At 35.1% G+C, this 16,949-nt stretch overlaps 1 protein-coding gene across 2 annotated transcripts in view; it reads left to right on the forward strand.

Annotated features, from left to right (window-relative positions):
- CDH13 (cadherin 13) overlaps positions 1-16,949 on the forward strand; it is a 432,460-nt gene that overhangs the window by 222,596 nt on the left and 192,915 nt on the right. The window lies entirely within an intron of this gene.

The raw sequence follows: 16,949 nt of genomic DNA on the forward strand, positions 1-16,949 counted from the left end.
TTCCACCTGTTGATGTAGTTTGTGTTCTAGTAAACCATAGCACTGACGTTGGCATGGCACAGTCAGGAGTGTAATCCTCTCAGGCTCTTGCAGTGAGATAGATATGACCATCCTCCTAAATTCTGGATTCTCCAGAATATTCATTTATGCCATTTCCAAGCTTCAGCTTCTGCCAAGTGTGATTGTTACCAGAATAGTTTCTTGTGAGGAGGAAAAAAGAATGAAAGCAGATGGGATGTGAAATATACTTAGCTGCTATGGACTCAGAAGAACTTTTAAAAGTTTCACAAATTAAACTCTTTGAATTTAAGATTAGACCAGGTGGTTTACAAAAATCTTGAAGTAATATCCAAGCTGTCAATAAATCCCTTATGGAAGGCTCTTCAGTGAACTTCAAGAGAATGAGCCAATTGCTTGGCTCACATTTGATGAAGCAATGAAGTATAAGAAACAGTTCTGAAGAAGTTACTTGTTCTTATTTATTTATTTTTTTTAACCATCTGCTTCCAGCCTTTCTCCATACTTTGGGACTCCTGATGCTTTCCAGCTCCCCTCGCTCACCCTTCCTTTCTCAGAAACTTCAATGGAAAAAGTTTCAGACATCTTCAATTTAGATTTTGGTTTAGTTTTGTTCCTTTGTTGTAATAATATGGGTTTGTTTGCATGTTTGTTTGTTAATTGGATGAAAATGCGATGAATTCTCTCATGGATCATTTATGTCTCAGATCGTGAGAGACTAATAGTCTGTTTTAGTAATGCAGAGTGATTCCTGCTGTGACAGCCAGCCATCGGGATCCCACGGCTTGGAAAATTGTCTTTTTGCTCCTATTTCTCTGCTTTTTGTATTCTCATTTAATTGTAGCCCCAGCTACAGCAAGCCTGTCCTTGTAGTCTTGTGCATTATTTCTCACTCAGAAGAAATATTACAGCAACATGAAAGTGAAATTGTCTTTTGGAAATTATGATGTGGGAGAATCTTATTTTTATATTTTTGGTCTACTCATTCCAAGTCCCTTATAAACATCTTTAATAATACAAATGCTATTAGTTTTAAAACTTGAGCTGAATTTTAATGCTTTGTTTGTCCACAGTCTCTCTCATCAAGTCCCAGATGAGAAGCAATGAAGGAGAGATTAAAGCATATTTTTTAAGAGTATACGTTACGTGGTTTTTGAAGCCATGTCAAACGTGGTGATTATTGCCATAGTTTTTCCTCTAAATTCTACTGGAATGATATAACATGCAGATTTGATGAAGTGCACTTTAGTATATAGTTCTTTTTAGTATGGGAAAATCTTTTGTAAATTAAAAGGGCATGTTTGCATTATTTTTTCATGGCACTGGAAGACTGAAAAGCATTTATCTCTTGTAACTAGCTTCTGTCAATGTTTTCTGATTGTCATGGTCTACAACTTTACCACTGAGTTAATACTATAGCAGTAATACATGGCATGAAAGGAAAATGAATTGGGACGTTTATTGAAGAATACACCTCAACACTGCTGAACAAAAATATTGCTGTAAATCCATGTCAATCCATATTGCTTTCAGGAGATTAGAAACTCTTTGAAAGTGTAATTTTGGTCAGAGGAGGTGTGTTTAGCCCATTCTTAATGCCCAGTTTAAAGAAAAATCCAAACTTTTAAAATTTTCTGTAAATCACTCTCTGAAATGTGAACCTGTTTTGAAAATTAACATAGGTTGATCATTTCAGAAAAACAATTCATCCTTATTTGATGTGTTGGAGGTAAGGATTAAGTCTCCCAAAGATACAGTTCAGCTCCTACTTCCAAAATTCCAAAATTCAATTACTGACAACCTATAGCAATCTTTGTAATTTTAAACAATCGTAGGATGGTTTGGGTTGGAAAAAGCCTTAAAGATCATATAGTCCCACTACCCCATCACAGATAAACATACTACAGTTTCTTTTATGGAATTGAAATTTGGCTTTACTTTTCATTTCCCGTCAAGGAAAAAAAAATAAACACATTAAAATATCCCAGTTCTTCTGCAGAAGAGAGCTATCTTTGCACTGTTTGGTTCTATCACCTGTATCTATTGCACCTGCATATTTCTCCCTTATCTTTGTAAGAGAATATTACAATAACAAGTTTCATATTAAGGTCTCACATGTGTTCTGCTTGCTGCCTCAAAAGCAGTTGGGAATTGAAGTCCCAGCGTTGCATATGCTGTTGAAATCCCAAGTTATTACTTTGTAGCTTGTAAGAGCATAGACTTTGACAGTAATCACTTTATTATTTCAGCTTGGGAGTATGTACATTTTTATTCTGTTCTTGGTTTGAAGTCCTGGTGAACTCTCTTTCTGTCAAAATGTATATATATATATTTATATTTAAAAAATAACCAACATACTGCAGTATGAAATCATTTTTGTTTGTTAGACATGTGCTGAGATATATCAAGCAAGTCTTATCCTTTATACCAAACTTAGCCATTCTAAGCTCATTAGGTAACCTCATTAACATGCTGTGCTTTCATTGAAGCTGCACAGTGGATATATTTTATTAGAAGGGAGTTTGGTTCAAACATAAATATAGAGTGATTAAAGAAACTTCAGTTGATGTGTTTTAGGAAACTTGGTTGTTCTTATGAGAAAGAAAGCAAGGAGGGGAGTCAAGTTTTGAAGTATGCATTAAGTGGCTGGCACATGGAAACTGTCTGTCCCTATAAATTGGATAGAAATAGGAAATAGAGACACGGAGTTTATAATATTTCTTTAAGATCACAGTATAAATCTGTATTTCCAAAATCATAGGTATCTATGTACAATGGACTATATTACAAGAATGAATGTTTATTTTGTCACTATGATAAACTGTAATGCTATGTGTTTTATGTTCTTTGCTGTGTTTCTATTCTTCTATTAGACATTTTGCAAGCAACCTTATCCTTTGCTCTTTCATCACACCTCTATGTTGGGAATAATCTTGAGGGCAGAACAGTTTGAATGAGCTGTTAGCACTGCAGGAAGTCAATTTTAGTGGTGTTAGAAACCACGTAGATAGGTAGAAGAACAGTCAAGTCATAAAAAAAAAGAAGAGCAGAATGGTTCCTGTTAACTGAAAAATTGTCCCAAGAAGTACAGCGCCTAGTTTTTTTTTTTTTTTCTTTTTTTTTTTTTTAATCATTGAAGTGATTGTATCCAAACTTATTTTGGGAAGGCTGTGTGAAAAATATGGTGTTTGTCTTTTGTTTGATTCTGTCATCATATTCATGTCCTTTTTAAGATCCTTCCCACTCTACTACCATTGCATCAATGACATATCATCATTTTCCTTGAGGTTTGTACCTGTTGTGTTAAATCAGATTTGTCATTAATTTGAAGGAAGACATCCATGTAGGAGGGGCAACAATGTGACCTAATTCTAACGTGCCCAAGGACAGATGAAATTTAAGCTTTGTGATGTCTGTCTTATTTAAAAGAAAAAATGTGCCACCATTTGAGAGCATTTAACTTATATTTATTTACCTATTCATTTAATGCTATTTTAGATTAACTGAAAAAAACTCCACAGGTTTAAATCTGGGGACTTTTTATTTCTTTTTAATCAACATCATCAGCACAAAACAAGCTAGTTTGTCCCTCTTCTATTTATTATGTTATTAATACCCATGAGAGTTTTTGATCTGAGTCTTTCCAAATCTTACAAACCTGAATGATTTAGAAGATTTCAGGTTTTCATGCATTATTTCTTACTTTATGGAGGAGAAAATGGCTATAATTATATATATATGTTTCTGGTCACGTGAGGTATTATGAACAAGTGAAATGGGAGAAATGATGAAGAAGCATATCCTACAGTGTGTATGTGCCAAGAAGACAGGGGCATTAAAGTTAGCCCAATAGACAGAAAAAGATTCTTTTTTCCAGCTGAACGTAACTATTTCTGCAGCAACGTTTGATTAAGTGAAATACTTAGAATAGAGGTTTAACTTTGAACCAAGTATTGCTTTTCTAACAGGGCAAACTTATTTGGAATCTGTTTCAGTGATTCGTACTGTTTGAGTGACTGTAGTAGTTCACTGTGGAATCATTTGGAGTTGATTATTCTTTTCTGACTCGATTCATCCAACTTTGCTACAGTTATCAACAGCTATCGTGATTTATGTCATTTGCAAGATTGTTGGCAATAACATTTAGTTTTACATATCAATAATTTCCCCAGAAACAATGGTTTATTTCATGGACGAGGGAAAGCTCAGCCAGGATTAGGGGATTAGTTTGATACTTTAAGACTGGTATCCAAAATAAACATCTTCTTTGGGAAACAATATTTTTACTTTTTTCAGAAGTGCAATTTTGAAATTAAAGTACTATTTTCCGAAGTTGACATTTCTAGTGAAGTATTTCTTTGAAATGCATTTGAAAGCTCAAAGTTATATTTTAATTTTAGAGCAATGTTTTCATATCAAATTTTGTCTACCTGAGAAGTATGGAAATTACATATTTACAGAACATAGGGTCAGTTCTGCTGATACATATATATATTATATATATATAATATTCTGTGCTAATATTGTCCAAGGGCTTGAGAAGAATGCAGACCAAAAGAACACACATCCCATGGGCCTGAATCGAGAAGATCTTAATTCCAAGAATTGGTAACACTGAAATAAAATTTGCCTTTAAAATTGTAAAAGTTAATCTTTTCTACCTTCCATAAGTTTGGTACTAGAGCATGAAGTGCTGAAATGTTTGATAGAAAACAATTTTTAAGTCACAAGGAGAAGAAAGAGTGTGATTTCAAGATTCTTTTGTGCATCTGATGTCAAAGTATGCTTGGCAGAATACCTTTGGTATTCAGCAAACTTTGGTGTGTTCACTGACACTATAATATTTTTTCCTCCAAATGATGCTATCCTCCTGACATGACTTGAAATGAACAGACCATCATTTTGTGCCAGAGCATTCTTCATCTAAGAACAGTTTAAATGATTTCAAAATAGATTATGGCTTTTGGTGCAATACATTTTCTTTTTTTATGCAGTTCTTTTTCACTGTAATTACAATGCATATATTTTTATAAGAATATATATATATGTTAGAATGGAAGTGTGCAATGTGAACTTTTTTATGGCCTTATATCGTATCAGCATGGAATTTGAGATACATCACAGTTTAAAAGGAAGCCACTTCATATTACAGGATAGCGTTAAGTGTTCTTAACTTAAATCTAAATTATTTTCATGGCTGATCTTATGTTCTTTTACACTGTGAAACTACTTTAAAGGGTCATTGATGCATCACAGAAGCAGAACCACAGTTTCAACAGAAGACTGAGAAAGTTAGAATGACTCTCTGCATCAACTGAAAATTTATCTCAGTTATGTTAAAATTTGCTTACAATACCAAATTTTTACTCCATTTACTGGTACTATTATTCTTCAGAACATTCACTTTGTTCAAACTCCCATTATTTGAGGAGTGTCACAGAAAGTGTTATATCATACAGTGCTAGTGAATGTTACTGACTTAAATACCTAAATACATGCACCTCTTTGACAGACCTTATTGCTCTGTCATTACATAATATGAAGCAGACGTCTATGAAAAGAAAATTGAATCTAACACACTTGAGGTATACAGGTACCATAGTAACATTCAGCTTATTAGTGTCTTGCAGTTTATCGTATCTTCTGAATGACTAAAGACATTGCCAGACATGAGGGTGGCAATTCTGCCCTAATTATTATTTAAAGACATAATGTACTGAATAACTTTCCATTGGAAAATGCTTCTTATAAATGCTAATACCTTACAGTCTACTACAATGTGCTGAATTACAGTTGTTGACCTAACAACTTTTGTTGCAATTGAAAGGCAAGAAATTTGATAATCCACAAGAAAGAGGAGAAAAATACATTGCAAAAAGAAGAAATTTAGAAGTATTCAGTGGAGCTGAAAAGGGGTAGTCTTATTTTTTTAGCTGTATTTCAATGAGTAGTATTCTAATGCACTGTTAAAAAGTTTCATTTTGTGTTTATTTTTCCTAAAAATAATTAACCCTTTCTAATTAGTGTGTTTCATTAATATTATTAAAGTACTGGCAAAAAGTTGTCTCATAGCAGGAAATGCAATGATGTCTTGCAATCTCAGAGTCAGGAAAAATTTTATGAGACTATGAATTTATGCATCCATTTATTTACTTATTTACATATAGGAGAAACAATGTCTTTCAACAAACCACGCTTTTATTTTAATATTCATCTGGAGTTATGCATTCCTTATTTGTGGATAAAGGTTACAGAGGCTTCCTTGAGGGGAGAGGAAGGTGTGACTGCAGCATTTTAATTCTTTGTCTTTGAGAGCAATGGCACAGTCCTGCTGAAATAATTTTCTTCAGTGAGGACAGTGTCACAAGTATGTCTGCTCCAGAACACCAGCAGCATATCTAACTACTATCACATGTTTGAATACTTCAGTTTTGTATTTTCTTAGACATCGAGGATTCTGAATTTCGGTTTCTAGATTAATGTGAATAACTGCCTTTATAGTACAGGATGAATCTAATGAATTGGTGCAGTACATTTTTTATGAGGGCTGCTGTCTCCTATTTTACCGTGATGGCCCACAGTGTCAGAGGCAGACATTGGTGGTATGGCAGTAAAGGCTGAACCTTCCCACCAATGTTCCATTCCATGTTGTTGCCACGTGACAGATGGCAGCAGAGGGGCAGCCTGACAGAATGGCATCTATGTGGAAGTGCATGTGAAACAATGGAATATGTAATCAAATTCCTTCATGTGGAAGCAAATTGTCCCCATTGACCTTGCTGAACATTTATGGAGCAAACAGTGGATGAGAGCACAGTGAGGCAGTGGGTGGTGCACATCTGCTTGGCAACAATGACATGAAAGACAAGCCACATTCTGATGGCCACGCACAGCTGTCACATCACAAAATGAAGAATGTCTGGGTCGGCTCATCTGCATGACTCAGCTAATGGTGGCGACTGTGCTGAAAAAAAAAAAATCTTTAGTAGCTGAGAATTTGCTCTGTTAAGTTGTGTTCTTGTGCTCTTTGCAGCTGTTGTGGTTTCCATGGAAATAAATAGGAGGCATTACTTTCACTGTAGTTACCTTAGCATATTGACAACAGCTGAACAGGCATTTCACATTTTTAAACACATTAATCGGGTGGCATGGTTGGCTGCATTGTGAAGAAACAATTCATACTGCTCAGTCTGTTTCCATGACTGTCAATCTGGCAACATACTCATTTCACAAAGAAAAGCAGCACCTTTTCATAATATATATTTCAAATATAACTGAGTACTGTTTCTTAGCAACAAGAACTCAGTAGCTGGTGATCCTGAGATGCACCATTGAATAGGGGAGTGAAATGTGCTCATGTGCTCATGAACCATGGTGCTTCAATTAGCAGGTAGCTCTCAGAGGAAACAAAGGTATTCTGATACTAAATTTCTCCCCATAATTTTGGTTACTTTGTGCTAGGAGAGTAAAAGAGCATTCATCTGATCTCAGAAACGTGCTGGTCCTTAGTAGGAAAAGAATAATCTTTTCCCTCTTTGTGAATAGAATAAATCATCTTGAATTTCACACAAAAACATATGTGGAATAAATGTGACCTGACTATAAAACAGATGTTTTTTATGAATAGGACCTCAAGAAGTAATTACTCACAGCTTGTTTTAGAAAGACCTACTTTCTTGCAGTTTGAAAAGAAAATGTGTGCATGTGTCATACTGTAACAATGGCTTTGAGTGCTACTGATGCTGAAGAACTTCAAAGACAGTTGAGCACTTTGTGGTAAGAAGCATTTTCATGCACTCCTATTTTTACTCTGTGGTTAGTAATGTAGAAATGAGGGGGAAAGCAATGCTGAACATGTTAGGTACCCCAGTGTTGTAGCTTTCTCTATCTAAAAATGTCCATCCTGGATCCAGGGTTTATTTCTCTTGCTCCTTCTGAAGTATTTCTTAGGGGTTATTTAGAAACTTTTTTAAAAGCAGTGGCATTCATCACAGGTCAGAGTGTACCAAGGCTATGTGAAGAGAAAATTAAACAAAAGTCCTGCAAAGAGTCTTCTACATGACTTCTCTATACAACAGAAATATATGAGATGATGAAGAATGCCTATTTAGATTAACTGACTTTTGCATGTCCAAATGGCAATGACAATAAAAAATCTCCAATTTGTACCTTGTCTGATTCCTGTGGCTACTTGTTTTGATGCAGCAAGGCTATATAAAAAATTCATTGTGTCATTAGAGAGATTTCAATGTTTTCAATGGGATTTGGCTTAGTAAATATTGTAGCAAACTAATACAAAAGAGGCAAGAGAGACTTCCCTTGGGTTTAATGGTCTTTGGTGGTGAATTATATTCTAAACATGTAATTCATAGCTGAAAGAGAGAAATGTGGTTCTTCATCTTGATTTTTGCTTCTTCAATTCATATCAGAATCTTAAATATAAAGGAAATTGGCTTTTTATTGGAAAATTGTTAAATTTCTTCCACTTCTTCCCAAGTGAAAGGGAAAAGTTATCAGAATTAGTCCAGGATTTGCTATTACACTGTCCAATTATCTGTGCCTATTTGGTTAGACTTTTGGCTTTGCTGAAGTTTAGTTTGCAGAACATACATATATGCCTTAAATATTTATCTTGTCCATTGAAATAATATCTAATAATGTTTTGTAAATACTTGCTCTTCACTAATCAGATAATGATACTTGATGCGCTCATTAATGCTAAATAATAGATTCCATTTGTAATTAAATAACCTTTGTGAAGTTAGAGCATTATACAATCAAAGAGGTCGATTACCAAGTGTTAACAAACAGTGCATTAGACATTATAGTTATTACTGTAGTAATTATCATTCACCAATACATTCACAATGTAAAAGTCACATTCTCCAAAGGCTTTATACATACGGAAATGTCAGTGAATTTATGCAGGCTGCAAAGGTATTTTGTGTATTAAAAATATAATAAAAAAACTTTCTTCTACTCTATCTACTAAACGTTTACTTATTTTATTTCAAAATTGAAAGTGCTGTGTAACGTGTGATTTGCTTATTTGAGCAAAAGCCATAATTATGAAGGGCAGTGCTGTGAAATATTAAGAAACTTGCCATCTGTTTGTGCAAAGCTGTTAGGTGTGCTTGTAGTCAAGGCTGATTGCTCTGCAGTGGGAGTGAAGTTTTTATATTAATATTTCATATGGTATGAGCAAGGTATAGTAAACACTATTTTCAGATTGGATGCATGAGGTTAAATCCTGATTTACTACAGACTAAGCCAGCTTTGTTACTGTTTTCAGTGATTACAGTGGTCTGTTTGTGCCCTTAATTGTTCCTTTCCCTTAATTTTGGAAAGGTTTTCTGTATTTGTGTCCTGAGTACCGTTATTACTTTTTACAGATTTTATGCATCTGTAAAACACAGCAGTTCACAGCAGTAGAGCTGGAATTCAAAGACTGACAGCGGAAAAATTGGTGCCTAGAGCAAAGTCTTCAGTCATAGCTGCTGACCATGATGGTCGCCAGAATGTCTTGAATGATGGTTTTCTTCTTTAAACGTAACAGCAATAAAAACATCACGTTTTTAGTAATAAGAAGGAGCATGGTCTCCTGTTGCATTGTCCCCATTTTTAAATGTCTCTGCCAGAGGGAAGGAAAAGTACAGGGACAGTGAGATGAACATCAGGAGGATCCAGGCCTTAGAAAATGAGCTGAAGGGGATCTCATATATAGAGATTAATCCAGCTCCATCCTCACTCTGATTTTTGTACACTCAAGTTCCTGCTGAAAAGTGATTCAGGCTCTGCTCTGATTGAAAACTCCCTCGTATGTCCAGTGTAAATGTATTTGTGTTCACTTTACTTTTATTTGTTTCTGTGATTCCACAATCCTATGCCTCAGGTTTTCTCCTTCCTCTTGTCCAGCCACTGCTGGCTTTGCAGCTAATCTCATAGAAATTTTTTTTACGTGAAGTAATCCTTAGATTTTGAGGGTAGCACTAGTTCTGGATTTCTGAAGTCATGACAGAGTGATGCTAATTCCAGGTTCTCTTAGCTCTTTCAATCATTAATTGACTCATGCTATGTGAGTGGTTCACTTTTTGCTAACTTGCCTTTAGTGTTTCCCATGCTGATGATGCAACACTTATGCAAAGATTGATCAAGACCTAAGAAAAGCCATCCATAGGACTTAGTTGATAGTATTAAAATTTTTAACATTCATTCTTCTCAGCTTAAGTCATGGCACAGCATCCAGTCAGGACAGCATAGCCTTGCTCTGACACATCACTGCAAAATGTGGCAGAGATATTGTATTTTAATTTTAAAAATATCACTGTGCTGTCTTCCTCATAGTCACGAGGGTATCTTAAATTCACATTTTGAGCTTATTGAAGTGGGGCCTGTCTCTAACCATGCAGTTTAGTTTATGTGCTGCTCATCCCAGTAAGTATCCCAATTCATTCTTGTTATTCCCTTAATAGAAATAATATGCAGTAATAAGGTGAAATAATGTGAAAATAGCGTTGAACTTTAATCAGCAGTCTTTAGGAACGTTGTCTTTAAATTCTGTGCTGAAAGTTTACTGAAGGAACAACTTACATTTTAACAGTTAGTTCACAATCTGGCTTCACTTCTTACACAGTCGTGGTTGTTTTTGTGTGTGTGTTTGTTTTAATTCATTTTGTTTTACACATCTCTGCCTTTTCCCTGCTTCATCCTATTTTCTGCCCTATTCATTTTAACCTTGGCATATATGCATGGACTTCCATATTTCAGTGAAAAATAAAACTGCTATTGAACTCTTCATTAAAGTCATAACATTGAAAATAATGATTTTCCTTAGTAAAGACACGTATGAGTTTGCAGGTATGGATTGCTTTCCTATTAGTGAAGGGTTCCTTAAAGCTCAGTACAGTCCCCTTATGCCTGCAAAACTGAATATGAAGTTTTCCTACACTTATGTAAGAACACCATGGTACCCCTGCAGTATGTCAGTTTTGGGCTTGGGGAAGCAAATAGGATCTTCTTGCTTTCTGAGTCACAGACACAGCTTTTCTTCAAGAGCTTTTTCTTCAAAAGTTCATACTTTATCCAAACCAGAAATTAAATGTTAATTAGTACTAAACATTGCGTAATTAAATTAACTATTTGCGGAGTTTGTGTGGGTATGTTTGCTGTTTCTCTTTCTGTAATCTCTCTGCATTACTCTCCTTAATATAAAGTGAAGAAAGTAGTTTGGGCATATGGGTTTCCTGTCAAAATAATCATTCAAAAATAACAATAACCACAAAAGAATATATTATAAAAAAAAAAAAAAAAAAAAAAAAGATCCGACAGCAAAGTATGCATTTTGTTACTCATAGTAATCTTTCTATGTATGAAAGTGATTTTGTTGGAGGTCCAAGAGTCCTTTCCTTCAGTTTGTCAGTTTTTCATTTCTTTGTTGCAGACACTGATCTGGAGTAACTTGGTTGAGGACACAGGATGGATGTGAGGGCTTTGGAAGTTATGTGGTGACAAGAATGGATTTGTTTTGATGACTTGGTTAGTTTATCCACTTACTTTTCAAAATGGTGAGAAACAGGCAGGGTTTTTTTAGCTGTCAATAACTCTTTCAGCTACAGAAGTGTTGTTGATTATAGCGTACTTTGCTGATCTTTTAACAGGGGTGAAGTGTGATAGATGGATGAGGTCACCTCTAATCTTTGCCGATGTTTATGTGCACCTACCAGCACGCACTGCTATGGAGTTGAAAGCTCACTCACAGCAGCCAGTTCTGTGACACTAACTAAAGTCTTCAGGAGCATTTTAGACTCAGTTCTTCCAATGAGATGCAAATGTTCAGCTGGCAAAAATCAGTGCGGGTCAGCTGATGTCTCTGAATTCTAGGAACTGCTGGCAGTAAGGAAAATGCTTTTATTACCAGTCTGACAGTCTGGTGTTGTTTTCCTGACTTCTGTATCTGTGTACACAGTCCTCCCTTTCTTGAAGGAGAATTGTTTGTGTACACTAAAATCTGTGGACTTCATAAAAAATCGTAGCTTACCAACTTGAAAAGCTAAAAATGAAGACACTGCGTTGCTTCTGTTAATTATAAGTGAATTAAATGGGCATTGTTTTTGCAGTAAGCTCTTACTGTATTGTTAAAAATACAGATGCTGTGTTAGTAGCTCAGTGGCTGATGCTGTATATGCTTATGGTTGTATTAAGATTGAAGTGGTTCCATATGATGATCCCTTGTTTAAGTAGCATGCATTTCAATAGCACTTAAAACTTGTACTCAGATGATTGACACTAATGATTCTGAAGGAGACACTGTAGTCTGTCAACTGTGTAATTTGTTTTTCCTAAAAATTGCTTGAATACCTGTTTATGCAGTAGACTGTAACAGTGGGGGAGACATTGTGACGATATAGCCAATAAAAAATGCTTAGCATTTTTTTAAGTGCCTGAAACACATGCCATCCAAATCCAGCATGATGTCTGCGAGGAAATAGATATTCATATAGCTGTAAAATTCTATAAAGACTGAGCCATGCTTTTGTATAGCTGCCTCTAGATTGTTATCATCAAAATTATTGATGGTTTATATTCCAGTGGGATAAGCTTAAGCAAACTGAGTATCACAATATTATTGTTTATATCTTCTATAATGCATTTATATATTTGTTTCATTTTCTTAACATACAAATGATCGTTGTTCTGATCTCAGTTCATGTGGAACCAATGGGACTTTAAGTACGGTAGCATTTGTCAATATGTTTGGTAAAAGTTTGGTCTTATATCTGTTACTCCACTTTGAAGCTGAATTAATCCTAATAACTAATAGTCTTCAGTGGGGAATAAGTCACACATACAGTCATGGAGGGAATTAGTACAGTGTCAGCTACATCTGCTTCCCATTTCTGCTCTAGAAAAAAGCATAGGGAAAATGGTTTTCCATAGTGCTGCATTCTCCACCTCCACCCAGAGCTCCTTTGTGCAGCTACCCAGGGCGAGTCCCCACCTCCAGCAATATTCACCTTTTCTTTCTGAAGACTCTCTGTGAGTGTGTTGTGACCACACTGGCTGTTACAGCCTGTCCTACATGATGAATTTTGCCAGGTGTCAATATAGTAAATTCTGATGCTAGTAAGAGCTTTATAGCCCATAGAGCTGATGGAATCTTTCATTGCTGCTGTATGGTAACTGAAGAAGTGTGCTGTTCATATGAAGTAAATATAGCTGCGAGGGTCTGGTCTTTGTGAAGTTCCCCTTCAGAAAGCCTCCTCATTCTTTGGACACAAAAGGAGAAGTAGAAGGGGGATGGAAGTATACCTCACCTTTCACCTTGTACTTTCTTGACTTCTCTGACTTTAAATGAAAATCGTAGGATTTCTGTTCCTCCTCAAACCTGTGATTACCTTAATGAGAATTATGTCCATTCATCAATACATTCTTAGTCCTTTTGGAGTGGTTATGCAAAGAGCTGCATTTCATCCACGTGAAACAAGGTGCAGATGATCACATGCTAATGGCACAAGTGTGTTTTTTCCTTCCTTCCCTTCCCCTTGCTGTAACTGCTCCCATTATTTACTTAATGAAGGAAATAAATGAGAACTTACCCTTGGCCCTTACTGGTACTTATTTTATATAACCCTTTCTTATAGATAAACCAAAAGCTCTGCTCAACCTACGATGCTTTTGAAAATGAAATTTAAAAAGATTACAACTTCTAGCATCTGATACGGATTGAAGTTTTACAATTTCTGAATAACAATCTTTTTTAAATATTCTTAGTGAATTAAATCTCCTTGAACGCAAGAAACCTTTAATCAGTGTATGAAATAATAAATAACACTGCTGTTATTGAGTGCTTTGTTCATGTATTTTTAAGTCTCGGGGATCTGGTTTAAGAATAACAGAGTATCCTTTGTCAAAGATTATCTAGATCATAAGTTTTATTGACTGGTGAAATAGTGCTTTTCTTCATAAGAAAATGAAGGAGCTTTAAGTAGAATAAAGAAAACCACTGAAAAGATGCGTCCTTTTGCTCCAAAAGCCATTTGTTGAAATAAAATGCACATTAATTAAAAATTTAGACACTTCATTTCTGTTGCAAGACTCCTTGCAAAAAAAAAAAAAAAGACAAATTATTTTATATATCTAGTATGTGTTAGAACTGACAGATGAGATTAATATGCTTCTTAAATTACCATTACCAAGGGTCAATTAATAAGTGAGCTAACCTTGTGAAAGTCATTCTGAAAGACCAGTTACGGATCTGCAACGGTTTCTGTCAAATTGCATAGAACTGAGAAAATGAGAAAGCTGTCAAATAAATACGATACCTACTAATTATATTCTGCATAACGTAAATGAGCTTCTGTGGTTGTTGGTGGAAGGAATGAGAAATAAGCCTACAAAATAATACAGATAACTGTATACAGATCTGGAGCAAAATTTACTTGAGGGAACAGGAGTGTAAAGGAACGTAAAATTTCTTGGAAATCACACTGAGTGATGTGAATGTTGAGTGAAAATTAGAGAAATATTTATTTGGTTATTGTATTTTTCACCACCTTGGCTAATGGAAAATTCCCATATCACTGTCATGCGTTAATTACGATGTGGTTTTTAGTTGATCTCTTATAGACATAGAAGTTTCATTATGACAAGGAACAAAATAACCACGTCGACTTGGTGACAAAAATAACCCTGAACACTGATATTAGATTTCTCTCTGTGGGAAGGATTTAAAAAATACTGTTCCTTCCTAGCTGCATACCTGCAGGCTGACCAAGTGTCATATTATTCACTAATCTTACTTGTGATCAGGCTACAAAGCTACAGCAGATACAAAGGCAAGATCACAGGAGCACAGATAGTTTGCATTCTTCCAAAAAATAACAAAGTGTGACAGAATGGGTTTATGTTGAATAAGCATCAGAAAAACAATAAGAGACTAAATATAAGGAATATTGAATAAGTAATTAAGTTAAAAAGGACTCAAAATAATAGCATTACAGGTATATAATAAAATAATAAGGGCTGCAAGCTCTTAACTACTATAATTCCACTTTTTTGTGTTTCTTTTCTTTTCTTTTTTAATTTAAAGTAGCTGGCTGATTTAAGACATTTCCAGCAGCAAAATCACCTTTAATCCCCCTCCTTCTTCTTTTTTTTTTTTTTTTAAATGAACAGTTCACAGCTGTTGGCAAGAGCAAATAGATTTTTGCACTGTGTATTTCAACGTGAGCCCTTTTCTATCTTACTAGATTGTTAAACTGTCTTACTACATCTATTACTTACTAAATATTACATGAATATTGAGTACTCCAACTTGCTGTATGATGAGTATCTTGAAAAGTAGCATATCAAGCATGTATTTGTACAGCAAACACAGGGTTTACAGTGATGACAGTACTGGCTGTTCCTGCAGTTGTTTTACAATAATATGAGTTTGAGAAACTTGGTATTAATAAGAATGTTTATGGATGAAAATGTTAGTCGTGCTTTTGGACAGACAGTCATACTACCATGTACTTTCAGGAAGGTTTGATCTGGAAATGACTTATTTCAGTCCTTTAAATATTTAGTAGGAAGGTCAAGTCGGAGTGTACCAGTAATGGCACATGACTGCAGTGATCAGTCAGCATGGTTATTCAAAGCTGTATTCGAAATCTAAGGGCTGAAAGGCATTCAATTACAGTTCTTGATGGATAATTTTAAATGATAAATGTAGTTCTGAATGAAGGTGTTCAGAGAGAAAAGAAAAAACATAAAAAATAAAAAATAAATCAGTTTCTATGGTTTTCTTTGATTCTGCTATGAATGACCTTCTGCTAGTGAAACCAGAATATAATCAAAAGAATAAACTTAATGTCAGGCGTTGGTTTTTTTCTTTTACTTCATTAATATTAGTATATTTTTCTAAGATTGAAAATCCTATTTAGATCAAGAAAGTTTTGTTGAGCAACTTCATTTTAGTTAAACTCTTGCACAGTGTAATTTACCTGCTGTCAAACTCAGCTGACATGATACAGTTTGGCACTAGCATATTCCACAACATGTCAGGGTTTGATGAGCTATGAATATTGTGGTTAGTAGTATGCATTTTTATAAGGTTTTTTTCTCACAGTTTTCTACTAAACGGGCAGTGCATCCTTCTCTGAATGTCCATTTTTTCTGCGGAAGAATGTTGCTGTTGTACTTGTTGAAGAGGCAACCTACAGACACATTTATTTGACCTTTTGTGAGAGAAATGAAGGTCTGATTACTTAAAATGCATTTCTTTTTGGCATGTTTTCTGTGGTTAATGTTCCCACTTTCTTTGAATTACTTAGTGTGAAGCCCATTTATCTTCTGTTAAAGAGCAATTCTTTTTTAGCAGTGTCGATAGTAAAATTAGGGCAGGTGACTAAACTCAGTCCACTCATCTCTCAGCTGCCTCCATTTAATGGCATGTAAGGTATTTGTAGAAGAGCACACAGTGCCAGCTAATTGTCATGATGCAGCCTTGGTTCTGAATTTGAAAGAGGGTGAAACACAAAAATGATTATAAAATATTTTACATAAAAAATATTAACAGCCTTCTGGAGATTTTACGAGTACAGTTCAACGAGATGGGACTTATAGAGATCAAAGAGCCTAAGTGCTTGACCACCTCAGGGCTAAGGAAACATTAAAATATTTTATTAAGGGCATTATCTAAATGCCTCTCGAACACTGGCAGGCTTGGAGCATCAACCACCTTGTGAAGATGTTTCCTGTGGTCTTCATTTCCTTCTCTGACGTAAAGTGGTACAAACACAGAGCCTCTAATATTTTTCCTTGGCCTACTTTGCAGTTGAGTGAGTCTGTAGGGATCTCACTACTTTCATATATAGACCAAATACTTTTAAGTTGCTTTGTGCAGGTTGAGTCCGCATTTCTTATGAATGGGGTTCTTCCAAAACATA

Source organism: Phasianus colchicus, chromosome 13 (assembly GCF_987193195.1).
Source record: "Phasianus colchicus chromosome 13, bPhaCol1.hap1.1, whole genome shotgun sequence".
NCBI lineage: Eukaryota > Metazoa > Chordata > Aves > Galliformes > Phasianidae > Phasianus > Phasianus colchicus.